Genomic DNA, 7,023 nt, shown 5'->3' with positions numbered 1-7,023 from the left:
GGCCGAGTCAATCTCCTGACATGCAACCCATCGAAAACCTCTGAGCCATACTCGACCGGCAAGTCAAGAAATAACAAAAACGAACTTCAAAGAGCGCTCTACTCCAAGTTTTTAAGCAAGAGTGGGCGAAAATCCCACAAACTAAAATTAACGAGATGATTCTCACGATGCCCCTAAGGATCAACGAACTCCATGAAGCGAAAGGAAGATCTACTAGATATTAATTAAATTATAAATATATCAATTCATGTGAATATGACTGAAAATGTCATTTTTTCTGAAAAGATGGTGTCTATTTACTTGTGACCACGCTGTGTATATATATATATATATATACCTGAAAGAAGTTTCTTTATTTCCTTGTTATCTTCAATATAAATGTTTAACTGAATGTATGAGTAAAGCTAAATTCATTTATTTTTTAAGATTTTTGAAAATTTAAAAGGTGATATCAAAATTGATGTTTTTTTGTAGATATGCATACGTTTACATTTCTGCATAGGTCCAACTATTACAAGATATTTTAAATTGACTTAAACAGTACTTCATTTTAACTGATGTTGTATATACTTTAACAGAAACTAAATACAATAACCAATCATAATACTCTATTTAAGTTTATTTTAAATGATCAAATGTAACGTTAAACATCAATATAGTTGGTCCAGAGAATGAGAGGTGTCATCTGTAACTTATATTGTATCATGTATACCTCAAGAAACGTGTTCTTATGCAGGAAATTGTTTAATGTAGCTAACATTGGAAATAAAGAAATATATGTCATCTTGTTGTTGTTTATTTTTTCTCAGATGATTTCATAATTTGATCCTACTATGTAGAGGGCAAATGTAGATAATTTCTTAATTTGATCCTACTATGCACAGGGCAATTTTATATAATTTCTTAATTTGATCCTACTATGCACAGGGCAATTTTAGATAATTTCTTAATTTGATCCTACTATGTTCAGGGTAATTTTAGATAATTTCTTAATTTGGTTCTACTATGTACAGGGAAATTTTAGATAATTTCTTAATTTGACCCTACTATGTAGAAGGCAATTTTAGATAATTTCTTAATTTGATCTTACTATGTACAGGACAATTTTAGATAATTTCTTAATTTGATCCTACTATGTACAATGCAATTTTAGATAATTTCTTAATTTGATCCTACTATGTACAATGCAATTTTAGATAATTTCTTAATTTGATCCTACTATGTAGAGGGAAATTTTAGATAATTTCTTAATTTTATCCTACTATGTATAGGGAAATTTTATCCTGTTGGTAGTTCCCCTAAGACAACAAACAGTACATCTGTATTCATAAGGTAATTGTGCTGATTTGAAGATGAATGGAAAATTCAATTTAATGAATTAAATTAATTTCACTGAATGACTAAGTGAGCATGTGGAATGAACTAACGGTCCTGTCGTATATTAGTAATAAATGTTTTCACTATGACGTGTTAATTAAATTTATATTTGAGCTGCTAAATTGTTAAATGTATGATTTATTCCAAAGCTTATCTCTTCTCGCACTCCAACTAGTACTCATCTGTTAGGGTTTCTTTTACTTTGCCCATCTAAGCATTGGTCTGATTTGATCTCTCTTGATCCAGTCTTTTATTCCCAACTTAATTGCTCTTGGCGATATTTGTCTCGTGACATTCTCCACCCATGTCAATGTGCCCTCTGTCCTGGTACTGTATATAAGTACCTCCTTCAGATGATATTGCCACTTTTTTTCTACAAAGCGACAACTATCGGGTTTCTTTGTAGTACGACTGTTGGAGATACTTTAAACATTCTTCATATTACTTCATTTGGCAAGCCGATACACGACATGAATTCCCGGATTAATGTATCTGGCATTGAAGCAAATCAGGTCTCTCCTATCCCACCTCTGTTATCTAGCATTACTCAAGAATCGGGGTGGGGTCGCTCTCGGTTCAGGCTGTCCATGACCGTATCCGTAGTGAGATGGATACATACATTTGTTTTGCTGGTGTTTCTTCAGGGGCCTCTGAGGCTGCACTTGCGGGTAATCCTTGACATTCTAGATAGAATTTAGATTTGCTTTTTTCAGTGCCTTCCTTTACTCTGTCGGCTTCTCATAAGGCGAATCTGAATCAGCCGACTTCTTCAGTTGGTAAATCGAGTGTATGATGTTTTGGAACTTTCTCTGGTTGCTTTTGAGTCTGTGCCTTCCTTGATGATGGAAAGGTCTGAGGGTAAGTACTTAGTTTTCCCTCCATCCCCTGATATTGTTGTTCATGAAGGGAATATTACTGCTCAGTTACACGAAGGGACAGCTATGCATTGTTTGCCACATTTGTTAGAACAAGATGCTTTAGCCTACCACCACCAGGTGAAACATATTTAGATTCTCAGGGAATAGACTCGCTCATGGAAATGTGGGTCAACCTGAATAGATCACACTTTTCTAAGATTCGTTTGACTCTAACTACGGTGTTGATATAATTTTTTTTCAGAAGTCTCTCAACTATCTATTTGACGAATTGGGACTATTGTTAGCATCCACTTTGGGTCGATTGTCAGTTTTTGCACTTTCTCTAGGCTCTTGGCTGGTATATTGTTGGGTAGAGATACATTGTTGGAAGGCATTCGTCTACCTGCTGCTGCTCTTGGTAAGTTACGTGAAGCCTCCTTTCTCCGACCATTGAATTTTGTAGGTGTTCCAGTCATTGGAATCAAGGGCTGATGTCGCCCATCTGCATTCATCCCTGTTACCATTGGCATCTCGACTTTCCTTGGCTATTACAGGGGTCATATTTCTGCCCTATTTGAGTGTCCTAACCCTTGACATCAGCTTTTCGGTCTATCTGGTACCCAGAATAGTTTCCACCCATATCTAAGGTTCTTCCACTTGATCAGAATGCAGCTAGTAGTGGCAGTGACTACCATATGCTTTGGGAGCTGTGGAGACTCAGCTCTGAGAATTTCGGGACGTGGGGAAAACTTTACCACGGATCCATGGGTACTACAGTTCCTTGCATCAGGATTAGTCATTCATTTCACATTTCCACCAGCACTATTCCCCTAAACTGTAGTGTTTCTACCTCCCGTAGATCCTCGGATTTTGGAACTTTGTTCCATGGCTATCATAGGGTTGTTCGTCAAGAGGGTAGTGGAGAGAGTCGTTCCAGTTCTTACAGGGTTTTATTCCTGTCTGACTGTTGTGTCGAAGAAGAATGGAAATTTGCATCTGGTCATCTATCTTTCTTCTCTACACCAATTCCTAGATCCTCCAAAGTTCACAATGGAGTCATTCCTCACTCTGCTTTGGGATTTTTCGTCAGGATTGTATATGAATTGTACAGTTGTTTCTCGTCACTCCATTCCCTGGGCCTGTGCACACACCAGTATATGGATGATTGGTTACTGCTGGCACCATCTCTTCAGTTGGCAGAACATCACACCCAGATACTGTTTCCTGAAGCAACCAAGACATGATTTCTTATCAGGCCAAGAAATCTATTCTCACTCCAACACAGCATATTGTCCATCTGGATGTCTTTCTCAACATGAATCTCAGTAAGGCTCAGCTGACTTCCATCCAGATCCTCGCTATAAAACAGGCAGTCCAACTCTTGCATCTCCTTCTTCCACTGTGCAGATAGTTCTTTTTCTTTTGGGGATGTGGGTATCATGCAAATCCCTTATTCCTTTGGGATGAGTGAACATGAGATTCCTTCAGTGGCCTCTATGCAACCAATGGATCATGAACAGCAATCCACTGGATTATCTAATCTCCTTATTAAGTATCAACCTATTCAATCTCGAGTGCTGGTTAGATCAGAACAATACTATTATAGAGGTTCCTCTATCACCACCTCGTCCAGAGATCCATCTTTTCGTGGATGCCTTTTAGTGGGTTGCATATCTCATTGGTCAGTAATTCCAGGGCCGATGGACGGACGACGAGGCTACCCTCTACATCAGTTTTTAAGAACTTCATGCTGTTCAAATGACGATGATTCAAGGTCTGAAATTATTGAGGGGCAAATTCATCATGCTTCATTCCAACAATGCATGGAGCTTATGCATCGGGGTTTCATTTTTTCATTCTCTTCATCATTCCATGATGGATCATTTATCAACAGAAATGACATACATTGACAATGGTGTATTGTGAAGATATTGAACCCATTTCATCCAGACGTGTCAACCATAGCTCAGTTTGGACCTGGCTCTTTAACAAGGGTTGTGCATTTTCCACAATTGACCTATATAAGGCGGTCTTATTGGCTATGATTAGATACTTGAAGAGACGGAAATTCTTTGAGTCCCCAGTTCTCTTTGGCCTCCAAGTCATTTCAGGTCTTTCGTTCCAAACGACCATTTCAGTTACCTAACTTGGATATAAAGGTTGTGTTACATGCTTTTTCTTAACATCCATTTGAGCCTGTTGTCTCATGTGCCACATATCACCTTTCCCTTAAGTTTATTTTTGTTTCTGCTGGCCTTCACTTGTCAATGGCCAGAGTTGTTTGTGCTGCATGTGCACAAGATGCTTTATCCTTCTACCTTTGTCCTTCTATACCCAGACAGGTCATTCTTACCTAAGACACTGGTAGCCAGGGAGGGGGATAAATCCTTTTCCCCAATTCATCTGACTGGCATTTCTCGCCTCTATGACTGATTGGACCACAATAATTTGTTAGGTCCAGTCAGGCCCACGAAGTGTTATGTTGTCCATACTCAGGCTTTTAAAGCTCTTAGACAACGGCTTTTTATTCATTCTAACCCTTCAGTTTCCCAGGATTTATCTCTGGTTACCTTGACGGGATGGGTAAGAAAATTGATACGTTTTGCTTATTCGGAGCTTTCTTTGGAGGCCAGGAGACCTCTGCGAGTCATGTCTCATCAGATTCGTCACATTTCTATGTCCTTAGTGGCCTGGTTGATTTACCTGCTGGAGGACATTGTGTGGGTATGGTATGTGGACCTTCTGCAATAGTTTTATCTCACTGTCTACCCCTGTAGTTTTCGACTACCTCCTTTAGCTATATTAACTACATCAACTAATTATAAAGAGGGGTGAATATTTTCATTACTAATCTCGTCTTTTCTTTCCTTTCCAGGGTGCTTTACCTCTTTTTCACAGGATCCCACTCTTTGGCGAGTTTTGCCCAGTCAGGTGTGCTTTTCTATCAAACCAAATCTGCACTTGCAACCACTATCATAATATACATTATCTAGGGTGCAACAGGCTCTGTAGGGATGAGGTGTTCCATAAGACCACCTACAGGCATAGTAGGTGGTATTACTGTACTATATTGGACCACCCTCATGGACTATCATGAGAAAAGCATAAGTAGATCCTGCCCGTCCCTTCCGAACAGTGGATTGCATAAACCCAGGGTTGGTTTTCTTTTAATAATCTAAGGCACTAGGTTCATATATTGCACTGGTCCCAGAGCATTATTACTCTGGGCTCCATAGTGTGCATTACCCTCCCACATATATTCTACTAGTAGAGCTAGAGAGTCATTGCCTCTCCCAGTTTCCAGAGGTTATACTTCTGGTGTTCAAGTGACTTTTATCCACTCTTGGAAGAGGGCAAAGTTGGGGACCCTGGATTTTTTTCTTCCACATCTTGGTAGGAGTAGCAACAGCCTATGCAGGAGCCTACTTGTAACACCAGATCAGATTAGTTGCTCAGCTATCCAGTTGGGTTGAGTGTGACCCTTTTTTATCAATATTGGTTCAGTACATTGTTCATAGAAGAGGGTCCATTGTCTCCTCATAATTCTGAATCCTGAGTAGTCTCATCCCTGGTACTTGGTTTAGCACAGTTTGTTCAACGTCTTCCCTATAATTCCTGGAGCAAGTGGAATTTACCTTGCCCACGTGGTTGTGGAGTGAGGATGAGTGTTCACAATTCCAGACTGGATGAATTCTGTTTCCTCAGGTTGAGTATGGCATATAGGTTCTCGTCATTCCGAGTTTGGGATGTTGCCTTTCGGATTTCTTCAGGTTGAGGAGAAGGTTTGTTTACTTCAGTGTTGTTTACCTTCTAATCGTGATTTCAATGGGTCATAACTCATCATTCTATAGCTACAGGTTGGAATACACTCACAAATATATATATATATATATATTTGATCCTATAATTCAGTAGTGGGACCTCAGCTATCTGATTGTGACTTGTCCAATGGTGATGGCGGATCACGTCAAATTTTACCCACAGTCCATGATTTAGATTTCAGGTGAGGAGCGTACTTGTTCTGCATGTAGTGCAGTTCTTCCACTAGGGTTCTATCTTCGATTTCTTTCAGCACGCTCACGATCTATGCAGATGCTTGAGCAACTAAGACAAAAGTGACAAAACGAGCATAAATGGCACCATAATATTGCCATTTCACTTTCGAAACATGCATATTCCTGCCATTCATCTTTGTAGCTTATATTTGTTTGTTGCAATGAGAGTCAATGTATAATACACTGCCATCTCATGTTCAAAAGTCAAACTGATGTATTTATAAATATTGGATAATACTGTTGCGTCATCGAGATCACGTGACAATTCTCACGCTCTCTTGTTTCTAGAACTATCCCGTATCTTGGCGAATGCTCTAGTATTTACTAGTAGGGTAGGCTGGTATATATATATAAGAGGGGAAAACGTGACGCGTAAGGTAATGTAATGTGTGTGTAGATAGTGAGTAATTGAACTGCAGTCACACGGTATTGTTGAAGATAACGTTCGTTCGTTACAGTGTTGTTTTAGAGCGAGTATTGAGATTAAGTGTATCGCAGAGTTATATTCGGAAAGAATAAACCAGTTTTATTAAGAAAGAACTTGTGTCGCTTAAGTTTCGTCGGAACGAAGTTACGGAAAATCAATTAACAAACGGAGACGTAACAAATTGGTGTCAGAAAGTGGGATAAAAAAAGAAAATGGAAACGAGAAGCGGCAAATCAAACTACAGCCTAGCAGACTTAATGGCAGCAATACAAGAACAGCAAAAGAAACAAGAAGAGAGACAACAAAA

Source organism: Limulus polyphemus, unplaced genomic scaffold (genome assembly GCF_000517525.1).
Source record: "Limulus polyphemus unplaced genomic scaffold, Limulus_polyphemus-2.1.2 Scaffold8288, whole genome shotgun sequence".
Classification (NCBI taxonomy): Eukaryota; Metazoa; Arthropoda; class Merostomata; order Xiphosura; family Limulidae; genus Limulus; species Limulus polyphemus.
Note: the sequence above shows the minus strand (reverse complement) of the source record.